Source organism: Aotus nancymaae, unplaced genomic scaffold (assembly GCF_030222135.1).
Source record: "Aotus nancymaae isolate 86718 unplaced genomic scaffold, 86718_ANA_hifiasm-v0.15.2.pri h1tg000064l_1, whole genome shotgun sequence".
NCBI lineage: Eukaryota > Metazoa > Chordata > Mammalia > Primates > Aotidae > Aotus > Aotus nancymaae.
In genome coordinates, this window is record NW_026988479.1 from 6,366,550 (window position 1) to 6,392,125 (window position 25,576).

The 25,576-nt window shown below is 38.9% G+C and overlaps 1 protein-coding gene across 1 annotated transcript in view; it reads left to right on the forward strand.

The window, feature by feature from the left end:
* Nucleotides 1–25,576, forward strand: part of LYRM7 (LYR motif containing 7) — a 144,733-nt gene that overhangs the window by 112,342 nt on the left and 6,815 nt on the right. The window lies entirely within an intron of this gene.

Here is a 25,576-nt window from a genome sequence, read left to right on the forward strand (position 1 = left end):
AGTTATAATTCCTGTGATACAGTTCTTCTCCAACTTCAATTTAGCCTTCCAGTCTCCTTCATCTTGAAGGCTTACTTTGCCCAGGGTGAATTTTTTTTTTATTTTTTAGATAGGTAACATTTTAACCAGAACTGCCCGTGCTTTATTAAGGATATTTTATAGACACAATTTCAGTAATGCCACTGGGTTCTCAATATCCTGTCTTAACAAGTCCTTCCATAAAATACAGGAGACCCTCCAAATCAGCAGGTTTCACATCTGAGTATTCAACCAGCCGTGTATCAAAAATATTTAAAAAGAAAAAACAGAACAACAAAGTAAAAAGCTACAGCATAACAACTATACATGGCATTTACATTTTATTAGGTATACATAGTCTAGAGATGATTTAAAGTATACAGGTGGATGTGCCTAGGTTATATTCAGATACCATGCCATTTTATGTATGTAAGGGACTTGAGCATCTGGGGATTTGGGAGGGGGCGGGGTTCCTGAAATCAATCACCCGTGCATACCGAGGAATGGCTGTAAAAGCCCTCTTCAACAGTACTTCTGTATGTCTGCGATCTGTAATCCATTGCTGCTACCACCTCTTTGCTGTCCCAAGACCACCTCCTTCCACGTCCTCACTTATTTACCCTGCCATAAATCTGTGGTCCACTATTATAATTTCTACTTTTCATACATATTCAGCTCCCTTGCAGCACTCTTCTATTGTAATTCACCTGGCCAAACCTCCTCTCTGTATCCAGTTCTCCATCTGTTCCAGCCTGCACTGGGGTAGTTGAGCATCCTTTGAGGAAAACACACACAAGCTGACCCGGCTTTCCCTTTAAATTCATGACCACTGACCTAAGGAGAGCCCCTTGTGCTGCTGGTCCTTTTTTTTTTTTTTTTGAGACAGACTCACTGCAACCTCTGCCTCCTGGGTTCAAGCAATTCTCCTGCCTTAGCCTCCTGAGTAGCTGAGATTACAGGTGCCAATCATCCCACCCGGCTGATTTTTTTTTTTTTTTTTTTTTTTTTTTTTTTTTTTTTTTAGTAGAGATGGGGTTTCACCATGTTGGACAGGCTGGTCTCGAACTCTTAACTCCTGACGTCAAGTGATCTGCCTGCCTTGGCTTCCCAAAATGCTGGGATTACAGGTGTGAGCCACAGTACCCGGCCTAATCCTATAATCCTAGTACATTTCCTGATTGAATCACCACAGATGACTTTTAATGCCTCTCATCAAACCTCTAGCACTCCTTTTCTCCTCTTCCTTTTCAGCTCATGACCTTGTTTCCTGTATATTAAAAATGAAAGCAGTCAGAAGAAAACTTTATATGTCTCCTTGTATCTTTTACCCATACTTTGCCTTTCCTACTATTCTGTCATCATGGTCTCCACTCTTCCTCCTTTCTCCTCTTGAGGACGTTGCATTGCTTCAGTATTCATCTCATTCTCCTGCATGCTAATGAGCTGCATCATTTTCCCATTTCTACTGGATTATCCCTATCAGCATACAGATACACTGAAATATCTCCCATCTTTGAAAAAAAAAAAAAAAAAAAAAAACCTTTCCAAAATGCCACATCTTTCTTTAGTTACTACTCTCCCAAAAGGTAAATATTTGTGGTCATCAGTGCTCCCTGTCTTGTTCGAATCCACTACAATCAGCTTTTTTTCTCTTCCGTTCTACCATAACAGTTCTTTTTGAGATTACTAAGTGACTGTTGATGGTAAATTCCTAGTTCTCAAGCCTAATCTCAGTGGGCGTAGAAGCAGTAGCAGCATTTGATGTGGTTGATAATATCATTATGTTTGAAATCTTTCTTCCCTATGCTTCTGGGATATTACTGCCTATTTTCAGTTTCTTTTGCTGGTTCCTTTTCATTGTCCCAACTTCTAAAAAATGAGGCAGTGTTTTCAGGGACATATGTTTAGACCTCTTCTATATTTATATTTATTTTTAGTCCCATGTGATCTCATTCTGTCTAGCTAGAAATGTATTATTTATTTATGTATTGTTCTATAATAATTAATTAATTAATTTTTTGAGACAGAGTTTCACTCTGTCGCCCAGGCTGAAGTGCAGTGGTGTGATCTTGGCTCACTACAACCTCTGCTTTCTGGGTTCATGAGATTCTTGTGCCTCAGCCTCCTGAGTAGCTGGGACTACAGGCACGCGCCATCATGCCCAGCTAATTTTTGTATTTTTAGTAGAGACACAGTTTCACCATGTTAGCCAGGCTGGTCTTAAACTCCTGACCTCAAGTGATTCGCCCGCCTTGGCCCCCCAAAGTGCTGGGATTACAGGTGTGAGCCACTGTGCCCGGCTTTATTATTTTTTTTAATTAAAAAAATTTTTCTTAGGATCTTGCTCTGTTCTCCAGACTGGAGTGTAATAGTGTGATCTTGGCTCACTGTAGCCTTGACCTCCTGGGCTCAGGTGATCCTCCTACCTTAGTCTCCCAAGTAGCTGAGACCACAGGTGTGTGCCATCACATCTGGCTAGTTTTTGTAATTTTTGTAGAGATGGGTTTTTGCCGTGCTGCCCAAGCTGATCTTGGGCTCAAATGATCTGCCTGCTTGGGCCCCCCAAAGTGCTGCGACTACAGGCATGAGCTATTGCACCCAGCGTAGAATTACATATTTCAAACTAAAATGTTTATCTTCAGTCTGGATCTTTTTCTTAACCTCCAGACTTCTATATCCATCTGCCTACTCAGCATTTTAAGTAGATTTCTAATAGACATCCCAAATTTCACATCGAAACTGAACTCCTCCCTCTTTTCTATCACCACCCCCCCAATAATTGTTCCCATTCCGGTCTTCCTCATCCTATTAAATGCCAACTCCATCTTTCAGTTTCTCTGGCCAAAAACCTAGTAGACATTCTTGACTCTCTTCTTTCTCATACTCTCACATCTGATTCAAATAATTAGTATGAAAGCGTGTCCCTTATCTACCTTAAAAACTGCCATAAGAATAAATGCAACCATGATTTGCTCTCTCTATCTGCTGCCATCTCTGTAAGCAACTGTCATCTCTGCCTGTATTATTTTAGTAGTCTCTAATCTGTCTGCTGCTTTGCTGAGTTCTGTTCTCAAGCCAGAAACCAGGGCGAACCTTTGAAAATGAGAATCTGATTATTTTACTCCTGTGTTCAAACCCTTAGTGGCTTGCCATATCATTTATAAAAACTGGAATACTTAATACCTAAGTTAAGTATATAAGTATAGTAAATGCACTTTTATGTATTCAAGAAGTCTTGAGCCTTCATTGTCTATACCTCCTGTCTGTCTGATTTCATGTCTTACCAGTTTTTCCTTGACTTCTTCCATTCTGGCCACATGTAGACCTCCTTGAGGTTTCTTGAACTTGCCAGCCATAGTGTTGTTTTAGTGCCCTTAGGAATGGAGCTTTGTTTTATTCACTGCAGAATACCCAGTATTCAGAACAGCGGATGGCACATAATGGGCACTCACATTTCCTGAATGAATGGCTGCTAATCTTGTTACTCACATCTTTGTTAAAATCTTATATGAATGTTTCTGTAACTAAAAGTATTTGAACTTCACTTAAAACCATATAGTCCTGTAAGAATTAAGTAGAAACAAATTTAGATACAAGAGGATAAAGTAAGTTTCAAATCAGTTTTTGTGTATGTAAAGTGAAAATACACAGTAAAATCGTAAGTGACAGAGAAGGTAGGAAAGAAAAGAAGAGAAGTAAATCAGTAGCATGAAGAAAAGGAAAACCTGATTTGGCAGTAGGGTGACAAAACCTTAAAAAAAAAATTATGTTTTGGTCTTGCCCCATATGTTTTTTAAAGTGATGTTTCTTGAATTCTGAGTGTTGATGATTTACATGGACTTAGACCCTTCAAATTGGACTGTATTATAACCTTTTCATTTTTATTTTTTTGAGACAGTTTCACTCTTGTTGCCCAGGCTGGAGTGCAGTGGCGCGATCTAGGCTCACTGCAACCTCCACCTCCCAGGTTCAAGCGATTCTTCAGCCTCAGCCTCCAGAGTAGCTGGGATTAGAGGCACCCGCCACTGTGCCCGACTAATTTTTTTTTTTTATTTTTAGTAGAGACAGGGTTTCACCATGTTGACCAGACTGGTCTCGAACTCCTAATCTCAGGCAGTCCTCCTGCCTCAACTTCCCAAAGTGCTGGAATTACAGATGTGAGCCACGGCGCCCAGCCTGTTATAACCTTTTTGAGATTGAGTGTTGCTCTGTTGCCTAGACTCAAGTGCAGTGGTGTGATCTTGGCTCACTGCAACCTCTGTCTCCCAGGTTCAAGAGATTTTTGTGCCTCAGCCTCCCAAGTAGCTGGGATTACAGGAGTCTGCCACCATGCCTGGCTAATTTTGTGTTTTTAGCAGGGAAGAGGTTTCACCATGTTAGCCAGGCTGGTCTCAAACTCCTGACCTCAAGTGAACCACCCACCTTGACCTCCCAGAGTGCTGGGATTACAGGTGTGAGCCACTGTACCCAGCCTTATAACTTTCTTTTTATCAAAGATATAGGTTAAAATAAGATTGGAGGCCAAAACTTCATTTTTTAAAAAAATTTTTTTGCTAGTTTTTGCTAAACTTCTTTGGTTAAAGAAAAGCAGTTACTGTTACTGAGATAGCTCGATGGCATCCTGCACATTTTTGTTTTTGAAAGCTCAAATTGAAGTCTCACAGTTTTAGGGAGGGATTTTTCAGTGAACAAAAATTTATTAGTATGCCTGTCCTCTTAGTGCTGTACTGCCTAGTTACTGTCCTTTCAAAAAAAGAAATAGAGCATATAAGTACGTTTATTTTATTTCTGTGGTAAACTAGCAGCTAGTTACAATAATGTACATAACTCTATTGAGTAGTATTTATTAAATGCATATACACATTGGTGCTCTTAAAAATGCTCGTACATACTAAAACTGCAATTTTACTGATAGTTAAGAAATGAAAGTGCAAAAGAAATTAATGATATGTGAAGTTTCGGTATTTCATTGTGCAGAGACAAGTTGTGTGTGTGTGTGTGTGTTTTTTTCCCTGAGCTGTAGATCTCATTTCCTGTTGGTTGATAAAAAAAATCTTGGGCATGATAGCCCAAGTCTGTGATCTCAGCACTTTAGGAGGCTGAGGTGAGTGGATTGCTTGAGCCCAGTCAGGAGTTTGAGACCAGCCTGGGCAACAAGGTGAAACCTCATCTCTCCAAAAAAAAGAAAGAAAAATTAGCCAGGCATGTACACCCAGAGTGCCAGCTACTCAGGAGGCTGAAGTGGGTGGATCGTTTGAGCCTGGAAAGTCAAGGCTGCAGCGAGCCAAGATTGCACCACTGCATTCCACCCTGGGTGATGGAGTGAGACCCTGTTTCAAAAAAAAAAATCTTTTAGATAAATTGTTAAAATAGGTGACTCAGAAGTTGATGAATGAAGAGATAATATTTGTCTGCAAGTGTAAATTATTCTCTATAAACCAGTGTAAACATTTTCCCATTATTGTATAATGTGCAATAATTTATGTCCTTATTGACTTGTATTTTGGGACTTTCATGTGGCTACAATGTGTGTGTGTGTGTGTGTGTGTATCTTTACAGTTTTTGTAACATGCAGATAAAATTTAGACTCATATGCTTGATATTTTACTTTAACTCCTCATTAATAATATTCATAAAAATCAGACTTGATATTGTATTTTTCTTTCACATTAAGATAAACATGACCATGATAATTTTTTAAAAGCCTGTTTATATACCAAATAAAATAATGTTAGATGAAACACTAGAAATGTTTCTCTACAGTTTTGAAATAATCTATTTTATAGACAAATTAGGTCATGTTCGTTAGAATTTGACATTGACTTACTTGAATTCATATATTAGCATTTTACACATAAAATAACCATCTTGGATTAATCAGATCCTTACTTCTGAGCTGTTGTATAGTCCTACCACTCAGTTTATTTCAGCTATATTCATAGTTTGATGCTTGTCATCCTACTTTAGCTTCGTAATATTCTGTATAGATTATTAAGTAATCAAAATGATCATAATGAGAAAAGTGAATACAATTACGAGGTGTGACCCCAGTCTCATAAGGAGTCATTAAAATAAAAAAAGCCTTCATTTATTCTATTTAGTACATTTATCAAACTACTATGTGAAATTGTTTCCCAACCAATTCAGAATAAGATATAAACTATACTTACCCAGAAAATACAAACTCAACATTCTGTACATAATTTGGCCCTAACAGCCTCTTATTTCACCTTTGCTCACTATACTCTAGCCAAGTTAGTCTGTTCATAGTTTCTCAAACATGCCATTCTTGGTCTTGGCTTATGGTGTTTTGTTTTATGAGATGGGGTCTCACTCTTGTTGCCCAGGCTGGAGTGCAGTAGCATAATCTCAGCTCACTGCAACCTCTGCCTCCCGGGTTCAAGTGGTTCTCACGCCTCAGCCTCCTGAGCAGCTGGGGCTACAGGCGCGTGCCACCATGTCCGGCTAATTTTTATATTTTTAGTAGAGATGGGGTTTCACCATGTTGGCCAGGCTGGTCTCGAACCCCTGACCTTGTGATCCGCCCACCTCTGCCTCCCAAAATGCTAGGATTACAGGTGTGAGTCACTGTGCCCAGCTGGCTTAGAGCTTCTACATTAGTTGTTTCCTTTGACTGAAATGGTATTTTCCCAGATTGTTTTTTTTTTTTTTTTTTTGAGATGGAGTTTCGCTCTTGTTGGCCAGGCTGGAGTGCAGTGGCGCTGTCTTGGCTCACCACAACCTCCACCTCCTGGGTTCAAGCAATTCTCATGCCTCTGCCTCCCGAGTATCTGGGATTACAGGCATGCACCATCACACCCGGCTAATTTTGTACTTTTAGTAGTGACAGGGTTTCTCCAAGTTGGTCAGGCTGGTCTCGAACTCCTGACCTCAGGTGATCTGCCTGCCTCAGCCTCCCAAAGTGCTGGGATTACAGGCATGAGCTACCATGCCTGACAGTTTTCCAGTTTTTTTTTTTTGAGACAGAGTTTTGCTCTTGTTGCCCAAGTCTGGAGTACAATGGCACGATCTTGGCTCATTGGAACCACCGTCTCCTGGGTTCACGCGATTCTCCTGCCTTAGCCTCCCAAGTAGCTGGGATTACAGGTGCGTGCCATCGTGCCTGGCTAATTTCTTGTATTATTAGTAGAAACAGGGTTTCATCATGTTAGCCAGGCTGGTCTCAAACTCCTGATCTCAGGTGATCCACCCATCTCAGCCTCCCAAAGTGCCGGGATTACAGGTGTGAGCCAATGCACCCTCTCTTTCCCAGGTGTTTTTCAGCCTGGCCCTTTACCTTTCCAATCTCAGCTTAAATATCACCTCTTGCTTCCTCACCACTCAGTTAAAAATAGCTCCTCCCCATCACTGTTTTAATTTCTTCATGCCATTTGTCAGTCCTTGAAGTTACGTGTTTTTTAAAATTTATTTTTATACAGCAGGGACCTCCTTTGTTTTGTTCCTTGCTGTCTACAATGCCTGAAACAATAGCTGGCACCAAATAGGTATTCAGTTAAAAAAAAGTGTTGAGAGGATAAAGCCCACTGCCCCCCCAACCTTTTTTTAAGTGGAGTCTTGCTCTGTTGCCCAGGCTGGAGTTCAGTGGTATGATCTGGCCTCACTGCAGCCTCTGCTTTCTGGGTCCTATCAATTCTTGTGCCTCAGTCACCTAAGTAGCTGGAATTACAGGCGTGTGCCACCACGCTAGCCAATTTTTGTATTTTTAGTAGAGATGGGGTTTCTCCTTGATGGCTAGGCTAGTTGAGAACGTGATCCACTTGCCTGGGTCTCCCAAAGTGCTGGAATTACAGGTGTGAGCCAGTGCACCTGGCCTGTTCTTTCTTGTGAATGATTTTAGTGCATTAATAATTTAAAATGTCAAAAGTATATCTCTCCTAGCCTAGAAAAGGATCTGGATTATTCAGATAAAAGCCTGTTTTAGAAAATAATGAGAAAATTTAGGAACCGTTGTGATGATCCTTAGATCAGAGTAGTAAGTGGAGCCAGTGTTGTGCTGGAGCAGGTGAGCTGGTTGTGGTGGAGCTGGTTAGCTGATTTTGCCTCTCTCTCCAACTCCATGTTGAGTGACATCATGTTAGTAGCTTGAAACTGGCTATGGTGGGACATTTACAACATGGCAGACTGCAGAAGCTACAAATCAGGGCCCTTTTTCTCAAAAAGGTGATTAAATATTTATTAACATACCACTGGTGGTTGGGACCATATGAATTTGTTGTTTTTATAGACAAAATGCCTGATTATTGGCTCACTTTTTCTTTTTCTTTCTTTCTTTCTTTCTCTCTCTCTCCCTCTCTCTCTCTCATTCTCCTCTCTCCTTTCTTTCTCTTTTCTCTCTCCTCTCTCTTCTCTCTCTCCTCTCCCTCCTCTCTCTCCTCTCTCTTCTTTCTTTTCTCTTTTCTTTTCTTTTCACAGTCTGGCTCTGTCGCCCAGGCTGGAGTGCAGTGGCACGGTCTCAGCTCACTGCCAACCTCTGCCTCCCAGGTTCAAGTGATTCTCCTGCCTCAGCCTCCTAAGTAGCTGGGACTACAGGTGTGCACCATCATGCCTGACTAATTTTTGTATTTTCAGTAGAAACAGGGTTTCATCATGTTGACCAGACTGGTCGTGAACTCCCGATCTCAAGTGATCCACATGACTTGGCCTCCCAAAGTGCTGAGATTACAGCGTGAGCCATTGCACCTGGCCAAAATTGGCAATTTCTTATGGTTTAATCTAGCAGAATTACTTATTTTGGTTTAAAGAAGTGGAATTATATCAGTGCTTTTACCTTTTTTCTTTTTCAAAGTTATGTTCTCTTTACGTCTGATGATTACTTCTAGATTCATTTAATGCATAAAAATGGGCTATTTATATGTTTGTATATTCTTTAACTGTATATCTAATAGTTTAGTTCATTCCAAAGCAGCACAAAAGATCTTCAGATTCCTCTGAGAGTGTTCTTGGTTTTGCTGCTGATGCTAAATAAGCCTATTGAAAAGCGGTCCTTTTCTGGTCAAGAAAGCAGAGCTTATTCAGCTTGTTATATAGTATTTCCTCTGCCCTCTCCCCCACTTTTCAGAATGATTTTACATAAATACTCCTGAGTTCGATTCTTTTGAGTTGTTTTTCTGGCTTTTTTCTGCTTTACCTTACCCTTTAAGTGCTTGCTTACTTTCTCTGATGATTTACTTTCCACTACTCTGTGATTTTTTTTTTGTGAATCAGTGAAATGGTTTTGTCTTCTTTTCCCAAGTTTTTTTCCTGTTACCCTTCCTATGGTCACCTGGACGTTCCAACCTATTCTCCACACTCTCCCCACCTTCTCACCCAGTTCTATAAAGAGACACAAAGTTATAGCCTCCATTCTCTGATTGGAGGAAATTTATTGTTTAAAAATTGAACTTTGAGACCCGGCACAATGGTTGGCTAATGCTTGTAATCCCAGCACTTTGGGACCCTGAGGTGGGCAGATTGCTTGACTACAGGAGTTCTAGATGTCCCTGGGCAACATGGTGAAACCCTATCTCTATAAAAAATACAAAAATTAACCAGGCATCAGTGTGTCTATATCCCCGGCCACTTGGGGTCTGAGGTGGGAGGATCGCTTGAGCCCAGAATGTCAAGGCTGCAGTGAATCAAGCTCTCACCACTGCACTCCAGCCTGGGTGACAGAGCAAGACCCTGTCTCAAAAAAAAAAAAAAAAAAAAAAAAAGAAAAATTGAACTTTGTTGACTCAAGGGAGTTTACTGGCATTTTCTGAGCAATAATTGCTTTTTTAAATTGAATAACTGGATTTGAACTAGTGCTGTTGAACTAAAATATGGTAAAGATGAATTAAAATATGGCACCTACACTACTTATCCTTTAACTGAAATTGTTCTCTTTTATGCACACACACACAAACCGAATTTAATGTAGAACATCAGAAAATATACACAAGGTAAAAAATTTTAATCCTACCAGCCTAAGATATAATAACTAGTTGGTGGTCATGTTTTGATGAACATCCTTCCAGATACATCAATATAAATACATGTTTTTGAACAAAATCTTACCATGCTATTCTATAACATTTCACTTTAACAAATATTATAATAGTAAAATTACTTTTTATTCAGTTTGAAAGGGTCATATTGGAAAGTGAAAATTTTGTTTGACAGGGATAAAGCTGTAAGTAAAGTTGTGATTAAAAACAATGGTGTTTATAGAGAGTAGAATGTGGTAAGTCAACTGGAGAAAAGAATTACTTCAGCAGTAAATTTTTTTTTTAAGAGCCCTCTTGCCGTTGCACAATAGCCTGATTGTTTTATACTAGCTGATGAAAACCATACAGGATTCTATGTACAGCAGAATTATTTTAATAATAGCCCTAGGGTAAAATATGAGCCTGTAGATAAGTTTATATTTTTTAGTCTGTCCAAGTCTGACTTATTTTTTAATAGTAAAATAATTTTGGAAGAAAACTGTGTTTTATTGAAGGCCTTTATCTGTAGTATGACAATTTTATTAGATATTGCTACTCTGTTTATGTGTCAGAATAAGGAGCAAAGTAGTTCTTGGAAAAATTTTAGCATATAAGAATTCTTATGTTAATGTTTCCTTTGATCTTTGTTTTATGAATGTGAAAAATCCTTGTGGAAGAATTGCACGTATATATTTGTATGTTGCATTCTTTGGAAATCACCAGTTTCAAACTTGTCAAGTGGTTGTTTGGGTTGTTAAGTAGCAATTTTAAAAGCTAATTAAAGATCCTTTAAGGATTTTTTTTCTTGACCATAGTGATATTCATTACCTGAGATAGAATAGACTGCTGATGTTTTGCTTTCATTTTTATTGTTCTTAACCTTGTCCTTTCTGTGTTGTATTACTGCTTGCTCACAAGCTCCTTCAGTCTTTTTCTCTTCAGTAGCCATTTCTCTTACCCCTTGTGCTACTTCCTGGATGGTGCTTATGTTACTGAAAACATTCCTCATGTGGTAAAGAAAAATAAAGAGCAATGTTGTTGATGTGGCCTTTTCTACTGAGAAATGATGTGTTTGTGGTCTACAGAAGAGACTGGCAGTCCCTAAATAAATGTTTTTTATCTACATTGCATGTTTGTGAATGATATGCAAGTGCTTCTGCTTGTTGGAAGGTAAAGTGAATCTTGAGACAAGTTCAAGAAAACAGTTTAGAATTATTTCACACATTTTGCTGTTGAAAAAATAGTATTTTTTAAAAGTTTCATTTCACAGTGAATTTTTAGCCTTTCCTTTTAATATTTATTTTGTGAACAGTGACCTTTTTTTTGTAAACTCTACTCTGAAGAAGTTTAGAAATTAGTCACACAGTAAGTGGCAGAACATGTATTCAAAGTCTTGCCTGATTTTCCATAGTCATTTAGCTTGGAAAGCACTGTAAAGTGGCAGAAAGAATATGGACTTTGAAATTTAGACACACCTCAATTTGATCTCTTAACTTTGTCACGTATTTGCTGGGTGGCAAGTTCTTACCATTGGTGATTTTCATTTTCCTTTTCAGTTAAGTGTGAGTAATACATTTGTTAGGATTAAATGAAGTAATGCACATAAAGCACTTGGCTTGTAGAAGATGTTAATAAATGTTTAATTTCCTTTCAACTATACCATATCATTTTTAAATGTCTTGGGAGCCACTTGGACATTTTACTTGAAAGTTAAGTGCAGTCAGGAAACTAGAAACATGTGTAACCCAGGTAGTGATCTTTTAGGGAAATTTAATTTCCCTGTCTAAGGAGGAGAGTAGTTCTTCAGTTCTTTACTGTTTCAAAATATATTTGACTTTAAGGAAAGTTTTAATGTTAAAAGCTGAAATAGAACTGAGTTGGGATGAGTTAATTATTGCTGACCAAAACTATAAAAAAGTACATTTCTACATTTCCTGAGAAATTGAAACATTTGTGTTATATGCATAGAGAAGTCAATTGTAAAGGCTAAGAATGGACCCTTTGAAAAGTTTGTGATTAAGATATGGGGAGAAAGTGTTCATTTTTAAAATAATAAACAATAACAAGTTTCTCTTCTCTGATTTTAAGATTTAAGAAATGGTGCTGGTTCAGACCTGAGTACAGTGACACAGGTACTTAATATGTTGGAGGTAGTATAAATCTGGAACCTGTTTCAAAAGCGCTTTGGCATATGTCAAAGAGTAAAACCTTGTATTTCCACTTCTGAGAGGTTATCCTAAGGAAGTAACCTTCTTTATTTCTTTTTTGTAGGGAGAGGAGTTGTTTTTTTTTGTTGTTTGTTTATTTTTATTAATGACACCCGATTGAGATAATTCACATAGAAAAATCACTTTTTTGGGGGGGGGGGGGGGCTAGAGTCTCGCTTTGCAGAGACTCCAGCCCAGGCTGGAGTGCAAAGGTGTGATCCCGGCTCACCGCAACCTTTGCCTCCTAGGTTCAAGTGATTCTCCTTCCTCAGCCTCTCGAGTAGCTGGTGTTACAGGCATGTGCCACCATGCCCGGCTACTTATGTATTTTTAGTAGAGATGTGGTTTCTCCATGTTGGTCAGGTTGGTCTCAAACTCCCAACCTCAGGTGATCTGCCTGCCTCTGCCTTCCAAAGTGCTGGGATTACAGACGTGAGCCACTGTGCCTGGCGAAAATCATTTTTTACATAAGTCGGTGTTGTACAACGGTTGCTACTAATTTTATATTTTCATCACTCTAAAAGGAAATGAGTAGTCATTTCTGTTCTTCCCTCCCCACGTCCTCTGATAGCCACTACATATTTTCTCTTTCTAGATTTGCCTCTTTGGACATTTAGTGTAAGTGGAATCATGCCATGTGACCTTTTGTGTCTGACTTTTCATTTAGCATAGTGTTTCAAGATTTATTTATATAGCATGTATCAGTACATCATTCTCTTTTATGGCTGAATATTATTCCATTGAATGGTTATACAATATTTTATTTGTCCATTCATCAGTTAATGGACATTGAGTTCTTTCCACATTTCAGTTATTATGAATAATGCTGCTATAAATATGGGCATTCATGTACAATTTTTTGCGTGGATTTGTTTTAATTTATCTTGAGTATATATACCTAAGAGTAGAATTGTTGGGCTGTATGGTAACTCTGTGTTTAACATTTTGTGAAACTGTTAGACTGTTTTCTAAAGTGGCTGCATGATATTATGTTTCTCTCAGCAGTATAGGAAATTTCTGGCCTTTTATAACTGGCTTCTTTCACTTAGCATAATATGTTCAAGGTTTATCCATGTTGTAGTATGTATCAGTACTTCATTCCTTTTAACCGCTGAATAATATTCCATTGCGTGGATAGAACACATTTATCCTTCAAAAAGCTTTTATCCAAAAATGTCCAGTGAAGCATTTTTTTTTTAAAGTTGAAAATTACCTTAATTTTCAATAAAGAGTAATCGTTAAATTAAGTACGTCTGCATGTATCTTCTCTTAGTAATTCATTATGAAGAATTTCAAGGGAAAACAATTGTTGTAGTGCTAAAGTAGGATACAGAATTGTACATGTACAGCTGTTCAATATACCTGGTTTGAGGGGATGGTTATTTCTTCATTTTTAATTTTTTGAGAGACAGTCTCCTCTGTTGCCCAGGGTGGAGTGCAGTAGTGTGATCACACTTGCTATAACCTCAAACTCCAGGGCTCAAGTGGACCTCCCACCTCAGTTCCCTGAGTAGCTAGGACTACAGGCACATGTCATCTTGCCCAGCTAGTTTTTAAACTTTTTTTGGTAGAGATAGGGTCTTGGTATGTTGCCCAGGTTGGTTGTGAACTACTAGGCTCAAGCAATCCTCTGCCATAGCTTCCCAAAGCACTGCAATTACAAAAGGCATGAGCTACATAGGGCCCAGCCCCCAATTTAAAAATGTTTCTGTATTTTCCACGCTTTTTTACAATAATCATTTATTTCTTGGATAATCGAAGTAAAAATAATTTTTAAAAATGACCATAGAAGTTGCATGTGATGATGTGTGCTTTAGTCCCAGCTACTTGGGAGACTGAGGTGAGAGGATTGCTTGAGCCCAAGGATTTGAGTCCAGCCTGGACAACATAATGAGACCCTGTCTCTAAAAACCAAAACCCAGGCCAGGGACAGTGGCTCATGCCTGTAATCCCAACCCTCTGGGAGGTCAAGGTGGGAGGATCACTTGAGCCTGGGAGTTTGAGAACAACCTGGGCAACATAAAAAGGCCCCATCTCTGAAGAAAAAAAAATTGCCTGGCATGGTGGTACACACCTGTAGTCCCAGTAACTCAGGAGGCTGAGACAGGAAGATCTCTTGAGCATGGAAGGTTGAGGCTGTTGTGAGCTGGGATTGTGCCACTGCACTCTAGCTTGGATGACAGAGTGAGACCCTGTTGCCCAAAAAACCCCCCAAACCGAAAAACTGACAGTACCTGTATCTTTGTAGGTTACTGACATAAATTTATTCAGCCAAGAAGAGCAGGATCATTCAGTGTGAGGAATGTTAACATTCTATTTTGATTCACGATTAGCATGTATTATAAATAAAATAATTTCCTTCTATGGCTAAGAGAACTTTTAATTCTTCATGTTGACCTAAAAATTTCAATTTATAATAGCAGCATAGAGTAATACTAATTCTTGTGTATTTGACTTCCGAAATGACGGAGAGGAAAAATATAGGCAATACATATTTTGAACATAATGAACAGTATTGTATCTTTCAGAGTTCCTTGCAAGAAAACTCTATTCCAGGATTTTTTAGGCAGAAAGATACCTTATGGTAGGCAATTTGAAGAGCTGGAATCAAAGGGTTATCACTAGGTTATTCAAGAACGTAAGACCATAGCTGTGACTGAGAGGTCAGGAAGCAAACTGGTAAGTAGTCATAGGAATGCTGAATCTGGTGCCATAACTGCTTCTAGTTGCCTTCATACCTGGTGAGTAGAGTTTGGCTATCGCAATTGCTTCTAAATCTTTTTGGTGTTATTCCTCACCACTTAAATCAGCTGCAGAAAGATAGCTTCCATATCACTTCTGCTTTACAAATCTCATAAGAGGCCCTCTTGTGAGATTTGTTAGCATTTCCAATACTAACTTGTTTGCATTCCCAATACTAACTATAAAGTGACAGCGATTCTCTTGCTTCACCCTCCTGAGTAGCTGGGATTACAGATGCGTGCCACCATACCCAGCTAATTTTTGTATTTTTAGTAGAGATGGGGTTTCACTGTATTGGCCAGGATGGTCTCGATCTCCTGACCTCATGATCTGCCTTGGCCTCCCAAGGTGCTGGGATTACAGGTGTGAGCCACCACGCCCAGCCAACTTCCTTTTATAACATAGAAGAGCTATTGTGAAAGTAAAGATGGAAGAGACAAGGAATCCTGATGCTTGGATATATCAATTTTAGAAGAATACAAAAGGCAGTTGGTAATCTGAAAATTGATTTCCTTAGAATTTTCTAGACCTCTGTACCCCCTGGAAAACGTCAAACCTTATACTGGGTTCAGGACTCTTGAGTTAAGGGAACAGCTTATCTTCTGCCTTAATTGGTATTGTGTATTTATCTTTTGAAGTAAATTATTTCACTTTTTAATTTTACCTGGAAAGTTTTGTTTTGAGAAACTGTGTAACTGGCTTTTTCTTTCTTTTTTCTTTTACTTTTTTATTTTTTTGAAACAGGATGTGGCTCTGTCACTCAGGCTGGAGTACAGTGATACAATCTTAGGGCAATGCAGCCTCTGCCTCCCAGGCTCAAACGATCTTCCCACCTCAGACTCCTGAGTAGCTGAGACTAGAGGCTGGCACTAGAGCACTGGTTAATTTTGGTATTTTTAGTAGAGATGGGGTTTGGCCATTTTGCCCAGGCTGATGTCAGACTCCTGGGCTCAGGTGATCCACCCACCTCAGCCTCCTAGAGTGCTGGGATTATAGGCCTGAGCCACCATGCCTGGCCATAACTGATTAAACCAGTGTAGTTTTTATAGTACTCTACAGGCCAGCAAACATGGTAATTAAATCTTATGAAAGTGATTGCCAAAATATAAAAATTGGGGGAAAAAAAAAAAACTGGATCTTTGTCTTTTACTCTATACCAAGGTAAATTCTTGATTTTTCCTGAGTTCAGTATAAAAAAGGAAAACCTGAAAAATACTAGGAAAAAATATAGGTCAATATAAAAACTCTTGGGTATGGGGAAGGCTTTCACAAGAAGCCTTGTAGAGAAATACTTAAAAAGTGTGCCTGATTAATAAGTAAGATTGTTCTATGGTCTGTAGTTGTAGTTTTGTTATTTCTTAATGCTGTTTGGTTAGCCATGTCAAATTGTCATATCTTAATCGCTCAAAAAATGTTCATATAATGAAGGTGAATGTTATAGTGCATGAATTTATGTACGTAATGTTGTTTTTTTTTAAAAAAGACTTATTTAGAATGGTGGTTCTCTACCTTGGCAGACAGTAAGATAGTCTGGAGGTACCCTTAACAAAGCACAGATTCCTAGGAACCACTCCTAGGAATTGATTAATTTGTCAGTGTGGGGCTTTGGCATTAATAGTGCTTTAAAAGCTCACCAGTTTATTTTACTACCCAGCTGGAATTGAAAACTATGTTTTTGAAGGATTTGTTTTCACTTTGAGCCTTATTTTGTTTTGTTTGTTATTCTTTTCTTTCTCCTTCCCTTGAACTCAGTTTGTTACACTAAAAGACTAAATATAACATTATAGAGTCCAGCATGCTCCTTTTTCTTATTAAAGAAGTAATCTTCAAATTATTGTTTTATAGTCATAACTTTTTTTTTAATGTACTTTAAGCTCTGGAGTACATGTGCACACCCCTCAGGGTTGTTGCATAGGTACACACATGCCATGGTGGTTTGCAGTCTCTGTGCCCCCATCACCAACATCAGGCATTTCTCACAGTGTTTTCCCTCCCCAGCCTCCCTGCCCCCTGCTATCCCTCCCCTAGCCCCTCACCCCCCAGCCAACCCCAGTGTGTGACGTTCCTCTCCCTGTGCCCATGTGTTCTCATTGTTCAATACTGGCCTATGAGTGAGAACATGCAGTGTTTGGTTTTCTGTTCTTGTGTCAGGTTGCTGAGAATGATGATTTCCAGATTCATCATGTGCCTACCAAGGACATGAACTCATTGTTTTTTATGGCTGCGTAGTATTCCTAGCCATAACTTTTCAAAAATACAAATTCTTACTTAGAAATACAGTTTTCAAAATACATGTAAGATTAAGATTGCCACTTATATCTAAGTAATCTAGCAAATTTTGTATTACCTTTTCCCTCTCCTTTTAAAATATAAATAACCCTTCAAAAATACTGATGTAACAACCACCACCCAGGACTCATCACCCTTTCTGATGATTTCTGTGGTAAGTTAAGGGGTTATTTGGTACTTGGTAATAGACAAGGCTGTACATATGTAGAAGTGGGGGGAAGATAGTTAGGAAACCAGCCTGTTATATTCTCTTGGAATTAACTCTTGATTATTAAGTATCTTAAAAATGAAGATATTCCTGGCTGGGCACAGTGGCTCACACATGTAATCCTAACACTTTGGGAGGCCGAGGTGAGGGGATCACCTGAGCCTAAGAGCCTGACATCAGCTTGGGCAACATAACCAAACCTCATCTCTGCTTTGGGAGGCTGAGGTCAGGAGTTTGAGATTAGCCTGGCCAACATGATGAAATCTCATCTCTACAAAAATCCAAAAAGCATAGCGTGGTGGTGCATGCCTATAATCCCAGCTACTTGGGAGCCTGAGGCAGGAGCATCACTTGAACCCAGGAAGCAGAGGTTGCAGTGAGCCAAGATCGCACCACTGAACTCTAACCTGGGTGACAGAGCGAGACTCCATATCAAAAAAAAAAAAAGATCTTCATAATTTAAAAAGTACACAGTTAGGGCTGGGTGTGGTGGCTCATACCTGCAATCCCGGCACTCTGGGAGGCAGAAGTTGGTGGATCACTTGAGCCAAGGAGTTCAAGACAATTCTGAGAAACATGGCGAAACCCCATCTCTTAAAAAAAGATCAGCCAGGCATGGTGGCATACACCTGTAGTCCCAGCTACTCATGGGAGCATGAGGTGGGAGGATCACTTGAGCCCGGGGAGGTTGAGGCTGTAGTGAACTGAGATTGTACCACTGCACTCAGCCTGGGTGACAGTGTGAGACTCTATCTCAACAAACTATAATACAGCAAAAGAGCATAGTTCTTAATTTGAATGTTGGATGATTGAACATATAGAGATATTTTGATAATACTACTTGCACATTTGTCAGATTTTAATAATCTAAAAATGAATAATGCTCTGATCTCAATATTTGTGTCTCTCCTCCCCCCAAATTCATATGTTGAAATTCTAACCCCCAAGGTGATGGTAATATGAGGTGAGGCCTTTGAGAGATGATTAGACTCTCGTAATTGGGATTAGTGCCCTTGTAAAAGAGATCCCAGAGAGGTGTTAGCTCTACCCTTCTACCATGTGAGGATACAGTGAGAAGGTAACATCTAAGAGAAAGCGGGCCCTCAGCTGGACGTGGTGGCTCACACCTGTAATCCCAGCACTTTGAGAGGCTGAGGTGGGCAGATCACTTGAGGTCAGGAGTTCAAGACCAGCCTGGCCAACATGGCAGAACCCCATCTCTACTAAAAATACAAAAATATGCCTGGCATGGTGGCAGGCACCTGTAATCCCAGCTACTCCTGAGGCTAAGGCACGAGAATCGCTTAAATCCAGGAGGTGGAGGTTGCAGTGAGCTGAGATCATGCCATTGCACTCCAACCTGGTGGAACAGCGAGTCTGGAAAAAAAGAAAAGGTGGCATCATTGTGATAAAGTTAAGTATTGATAGTGACTTGAATATCTATCTATAGAGAATTCGTTAAATATGTATGGTGCATCCGCATAATGGAATATTGTACTGCAAATGAAAAATAAGTTCTGCATATACAGAATGGTCTCCAAGACACATGTGAAGTGGTTAAAAAAAGGTTCAGAATATGTAGAGTATGCTACCATTTATATGGGTCACATACATAATATTTATAGTACTTTTATTAATGCATGGAATCTTACTGGAAAGACACAGAAGAAACTAGTAATGATGTTTGTCTCTGGGGTGGGGAACAGTGATTTGTGGACAGGAGAGTGAGAGGGAAACACATTTCTTTTTATCCAGTTTTACTATGGGTGTGTCCTACCCGGTCAAAATACATACAATATAAAGTACAAACGTGACTGTCCTGTAACGTGTGGGAAAACAGACACACATTTATTAAATTTAGTGGACTAGATAACTGTCTAACCTAGATACTGAGTAAATGGGATATCTAATAGAAACATGGATTCAGTTTTGATGAGCTGGAGACCGTGTTGACAGTGACCACGCTGAAGCAAGGCCAAAATCCTGTTTTGATTGGGTAACTGATTATGGTGAACACGATTATAACTCAGATTTGTGTGACTTTTTTTTTTTTTTTTTTTTACTCTTCTCATCAAATGGAGGCTGTATTTGTTTCCTGGATTTCCCACAAGGTACCACAAACTAGGTGACTTAAAACAACAGAAGTGTGGTGTCTCATGGTTAGAATTCTGAAGGTTAGAAGTCCGAAATCAGGGTATCAACATGGCTGTATTCCCCATGAAATCTGGAGGGAAAACCTTTCTTGCCTCTACTTAGCTTCACATGGTTTGCTGGCAGTCTTTGGCTTACAGCTACTTAACTCCAATCACTTGCCTTTGTCATCACATGGCCTTCTCCTTGTGTGTCTCTGTTTTCGTACAGTTGGCTTCTTAAAAGGACAGCAATCATACTGGATTATGAGCGCATCTTAACTAGTAACATCTGCAACATAAGGTCACATTCAGAGGTCCTGGGGGGTTAGGATTTCAACATATCTTTTCTGGAGAGGAGTGGGCAAATTCAACCCATAACAGAGGCTTTCCAATTTGATTTTGTTGCTTCTCTATAGCAGTCTTCCATATGTGAAAATGTGTTTTGGAAAGTTGTATGGAAAGATAATGTTTTACAAGTTTTTAAAAAATATATTATTATAAAAGGTTTTCTTATGGGGAGAAAATACTCCCCCACCTCTCTTAATAAATCCATCCTAAGATTGCAGCATATTTATTATAACTAACATAATGAAAGTAGAATGTTTTCTCTTAAGTGTTGTAACATAAAAGTATGTAGATTATATATAGTAGTGAGTTAAAGATGTCAGTAACTAGACATTTTTTGTGCTTTTTATAAAAGTCATAGGAAAACGATGACTTCAGATTAAATATCATATATTCCATTTTTTTTTTTTTTGCATTTTTTTCTCTCTTATGCAAAAGTGTCTTCTTTCCAGATCACTTTGACCTCAAGATATAATAAGATACGACAGCAGAGAGAATGAAGCCGTTATTTAGTTCCATTCTTCTCCATGGTTTTTCTTCTACCCATACCCAATTATAATTATATAAAGCATTAAGAAACCTTTAACTCTTTCTCTTCTTTCCCTGTTTCTCATGTATACATGAGAAGACAAATATTTGTTAGTCTACAAAGCTTTTTAAAAGTTACTGCATCCTAAAAAAGCCTTTTTGATGTCATTTTACCCTTTGAGAAATAATAGGTTGACAAATTGGCATTGACAAATTGGTTTCTTTTGTTTTTTCACACAGGGTCAAATAAAAACTAGGGGATTCTCTCTATTTCCAGTCTTAATGACAGTTTTTAATATTTTTCTTTAAAAAGTTCATTAATACAGGAAAACGTAATGTATTTAGCTATTTTTATGAGTAGTTCCACTGAGTTTTGTAAAACAGGCAGTTAAATCTCATTTCTTAGAAAGTTATGCTTCCTTTTGGGGTGGGTTAGAGTAATGTTCTTTAATTCAGCTGCTGTCTAGTCATCTTTAAAATATTTTATGAATTTTGGACCAGGTGCAGTGGCTCATGTCTGTAATCCCAGCACTTTGGGAGGCCAAGGTGGGTGGATCGTGAGGTCAGGAGATTGACATCATCCTGGTCAACATGGTGAAACCCTGTCTCTACTAAAAATACAAAAATTAGCTGGGCATGGTGGCGCATGCCTGTAATCTCAGCTACTCGGGAGGCTGAGGCAGGAGAATCCCTTGAACCAGGGAGTCGGAAGTTGCAGTGAGCAGAGATTGCGCCATTGCACTCCAGCCTGGTGACAGAGTAAGACTCTAGCCTGGTGACAGAGCAAGACTCCATCTCAAAAAAAATTATGAATTTAGGTGTCATAGAATCTTAGAATTGATTTGAACTGTGGATATTATCTGGCATGACATTGTCGCAAATAAAGGAATTCTTTTAGTGTCCCTGATACTGAAAAATCTCTAGTGACTGTGAATTCACCACTTTATAGGCATCCCAGTATCTTTTTGGGGGCAGTTAGACTTGTAGATTGTTTTTTCTTTTTTTAAACCAAAAATTGCCTTCCTGAAACTTCTGCATAGTGGCTTTGGTACCCCGTAACAGGTTGGCTTCCTCTTTCACATGCTCTGCTAAGACCTACAAATCTTTGAAGGGTGTCATATCTTCCCCTGTGTTTTTTGCTAAGCTAAATCTGACACCCAGAATTGAATGTCATTTTCCCAAATTTCTGAATCTAAAATTCTGGGACTGAGTTTCCCCCATTATTTGGAGGTGCAGCCAGGATTAGTAACTTCTGTAATATAAATGCCCTGAAAGGAAGGTAAAAGATACATTGGAAGAGTGCCTGAATAGACTTGGGGTATTTGGGGAACGATTCCTGAAGGAAGTGATAGCCATATCAAGTTCTAAAGAGTATGCCACACAGAAAAGACAGAAGTGAACAGTAAGTGTGATGTCCTGTAGGCAACAGAAAGAAATTGAGAATGGTTGGATGGCACAGTCATGGGGCATCAAATAGAAAAGGTAGTAAATGAGGTTGAAGAGAAAAGTGGGGACCAAATTGTAAAGACCCTGAAAAGTCTTAAGAGGAAACTTTCCTGAGGATAATAGTCATTAAAGGGTATTTTACGTCAGTAGTAACATGATCAGACATTCATTTTAGAAGTATCATTCTAGCCAAAATGGGAACAAATTGGAAGGGCCAAGAGTGGTTGCCAGGGGTCAGTTAGCAGCTATTATGGTATTTGTTTAGAGATGATGGTGGTGTCTAGAACTCGACTGGTGACTTCTAGGGTTGGGGAGAAACCAATTGTAAAAATAGAACATGGTCGTTTGACTGAGGGATGAGATGGAAAGGCAAGAGTTAAGGATAACACTTATTTCTGGCTTCGGAAACTGGTTGGATGAGAGGGAATTAAATGAAAATAAATTGAATAGGATTGGGGTGGGGTAAGGAAGAAGCAGAGTTCAGTTAAGAAGCAGGGTTCAGTAAAGTTTTAAGTAGAGGTAGCACATCGAGTGAAGCTGTATACTACATGCAGCTGGGTGTGAGACTAAACTAAAAGACACCGAGTCTGGAGAGCTTTGGGCTGGAGACAGCTGTGGGCTGGAAATGTAGATTTGGCTATCGGCATTGATGGTAATTGAACTCAAGGGAGTGATTAAAATAACCTAGGGGAGCATTTATAGAGTGAAAGATAAGGGCATAGGACAAAACCCCTAAGAATAATGTAATGTTAGTATTTGAGCTAAGAGCTTTTGGTGTTTTGACTGGATTACCTGAGAACCACCAAAAAGTAGGAAATCAGGGCTGTTCTGATACAGGTATTTAGTAGACACCCACCTAAATTATTTGATTCGAAAAGTAAAGTTGTTCTCAAATGGTCTATCCTATCCAGCCTGTCACAGTATCTGAAATTTATGTTGTTAGTTTCTCTACTTTGGCTTAAGGTGTTGTCTCTCTAGAAATTGCCTGTTAAAATGTTGTTGTTCTTAGAGACCTCAAATATTAATCCCACTGTTGGTGATGGTGGTAGTGTTTTTAGGGTCACTGGCTTTTTATTCTGGAATTCAGTGAAAGGATAGATGGGAATTTGAGAAAGATAAGATTTGAAAAACATGACCTTACTGAGGAGTTTAGGATCACAGAAGAACCTGGTCTTGCAGCACTGAGGTTGCCAAGCACCTGGTTAAGGGGGGTGAGAACAAGTGAGAGCAAGAGAGAGGTTGGAAAAGGGAGAATAGTGAGTTGGATAGCAAAGAAGAAATATCACTAAAAAGGGAATAAGAGAACAAAGAGCTAAATAAGGGAAAAAATCTTGACTGTATTTTAGTTGTAAGTTAGAGTGACCATATAATTTATCATCTAAACTGGAACTTATCGATATAGAAAATGTCCATTAATAATTATGTTGTAAAAATTGGCATAATTGTGAGTATCACAAGCAAAGAAGGATGGTCACTCTAGTTATAATGTACTTACTAATTGCATAATAAAGTAGTTTCAGTTTTTAGCTACATATGTCAAGCATTGTACTAAGTAAGCACTTTATACATATTATTTTACATTCTTACAATAATCCTCTGAGATGGCATTATCTTCATTTTATAGTTAGTGAAACCAAATCTCAGGGAGGTAAGTAGCTTCCCAGCAATTCTCTATGGCAGTCAGAATTGGAAACCATATTTATTTGACCATACACAAAATTAACATAAACTATTAAATACTGCATTCTACACTACAGTTGCTGTGGGTATGTGTATGTATTTTAAAATGTCTTCTGAGGCTGGAAAGGGTAGGGGGAAGAGGGAGAGAGAAGGAGAGGTGGGGTTAAAGGATACAAAATTACAAATAGGAGGAGTATGTTCTAGTGTTCTATGGCACTGGAGGATGACTATAGTTAATAACATATAGCTTCAAATAGCTAGAAGGGAGGATACTGAATGTTGGCCAACACAAATTATAAATGTTTGAAATAGTGATATGCTAATTACCCAGACCACTATACATTTTATGTATTGAAACATCACTATGTACCCCGTAAATATGTACAATTATATGTCAATTAAAAAATTTAAAAAGTTAAGTCCTTTAAAGAAACAATCCCGACTTGCTAATTACTAGCATAATGTATTGTCATAATATTAAGCCCCTTCCCATTCTGAGAGCCTATTTTTGAATCAGTACATTTAGTAAGTGGCAGAGCCAGATTTCAAACCCTGAAGACAGTTTGACAGCAGCACCTTTTTTCTTTTCTTTCTTTTTTTTGAGATGGAGTTTTGCTTTTGTTGCCCAGGCTGAGTACAGTGGTGCAATTTCGGCTCACCACAACCTCTGCCTTCCAGGTTCAAGCAGTTCTCCTGCCTCAGCCTCCTGAGTAGCTGGGATTATAGGCATGTGCCACCACACCTGGCTAATTCTGTATTTTTAGTAGAGATGGAGCTTCTCCATGTTGGTTAGGCTGGTCTGAAATTTCTGACCTCAGGTGATTCACCCGCCTTGGCCTCCCAAAGTGCTGGAATTACAGGTGTGAGCCACCACGCCCAGCCTTTTTTTTGAGATAGGGTCTCACTCTCTTGCCCAGACTAGAGTGCAGTGGCAAGATCTTGGCTCACCGCAACCTCTGCCTCCTGGGCTCAAGCAATTCTCCTGCCTTGGCCTCCAGAGTAGCTGGGACTACAGGTGCTGCGCCACTACTGCCTGGCTAATTTTTGTGTTTTTAGTAGAGACGGGGTTACGCTATGTTGGCCAGGCTGGTCTTGGAACTCCTGACTTCAAGTGATCCACCTGCCTTGGCCTCCCAAATTGCTGGGATTATGGACCTAAGCCACCATGCCCACCCAGCACCTCTTTTCTTAACTGCTATCCTGTACCGCCTCCTTTAGCTATATTCTTTGTCTGGACATGTTTTCATTTCTCTTAGGAGTGGGTTTGTTAGGGAGCATGGTAAATGTATATATGCCTTTATGAGAAGGTTGACAAATTGTTTAAAAAGAGGTTGTATCATTTTGAATTACTGTGAGTAGTCAGTTTTTATTGCCTCATGACTCTTTTTTTAAAAAAATTTTGTTTTTATTAAGACAAGCAGATTCTGAAACTCCAGCAGTTAAAATAGCTTTTCTCCCCTTTAAAATTTTTGCCTCATTCACAGCTACCCTCACCTGTACCCACTTCTATAGCTCAACTACATGTTACACGTTTAGGGTCTTAGAATGTTAAGAGCACCAGCAAATAATAGCAAGAATCAAACTAAAATGTCTTGAGTCTTAATGTCACCACTGGCTACATTTTTGCTCAGATGCCTTTTTACTTAAACTATTTAAGTGAATGATTATCTGCATTTCTTTGCAGTGTATTTACAGAGGAAATAAATGACAGTGGTTTATTACAGTGCTAATAGATATTGTACTAATTAGTTATGTGATTTTAAGTCAAGTTTCTTTACCTTTCTGAGCCTATAAAATGAGGAAATCGAACTGGATTTCTTACAGGTCTATATTTGTCCCTGACATATCTGTATTTCTTTGAGAAGAAAAAGGGAATTGGTATTTGACATTAAATGATCATGCATAGAAATGGAACATGTATTTAAGTACTTATTTTTCATTCAACATCAGAGTGATTTAATAGGGTCAAGACCTGAAAAATTAAGCCACTGTCTCTTGAGGAAAGTGGAAAGTACA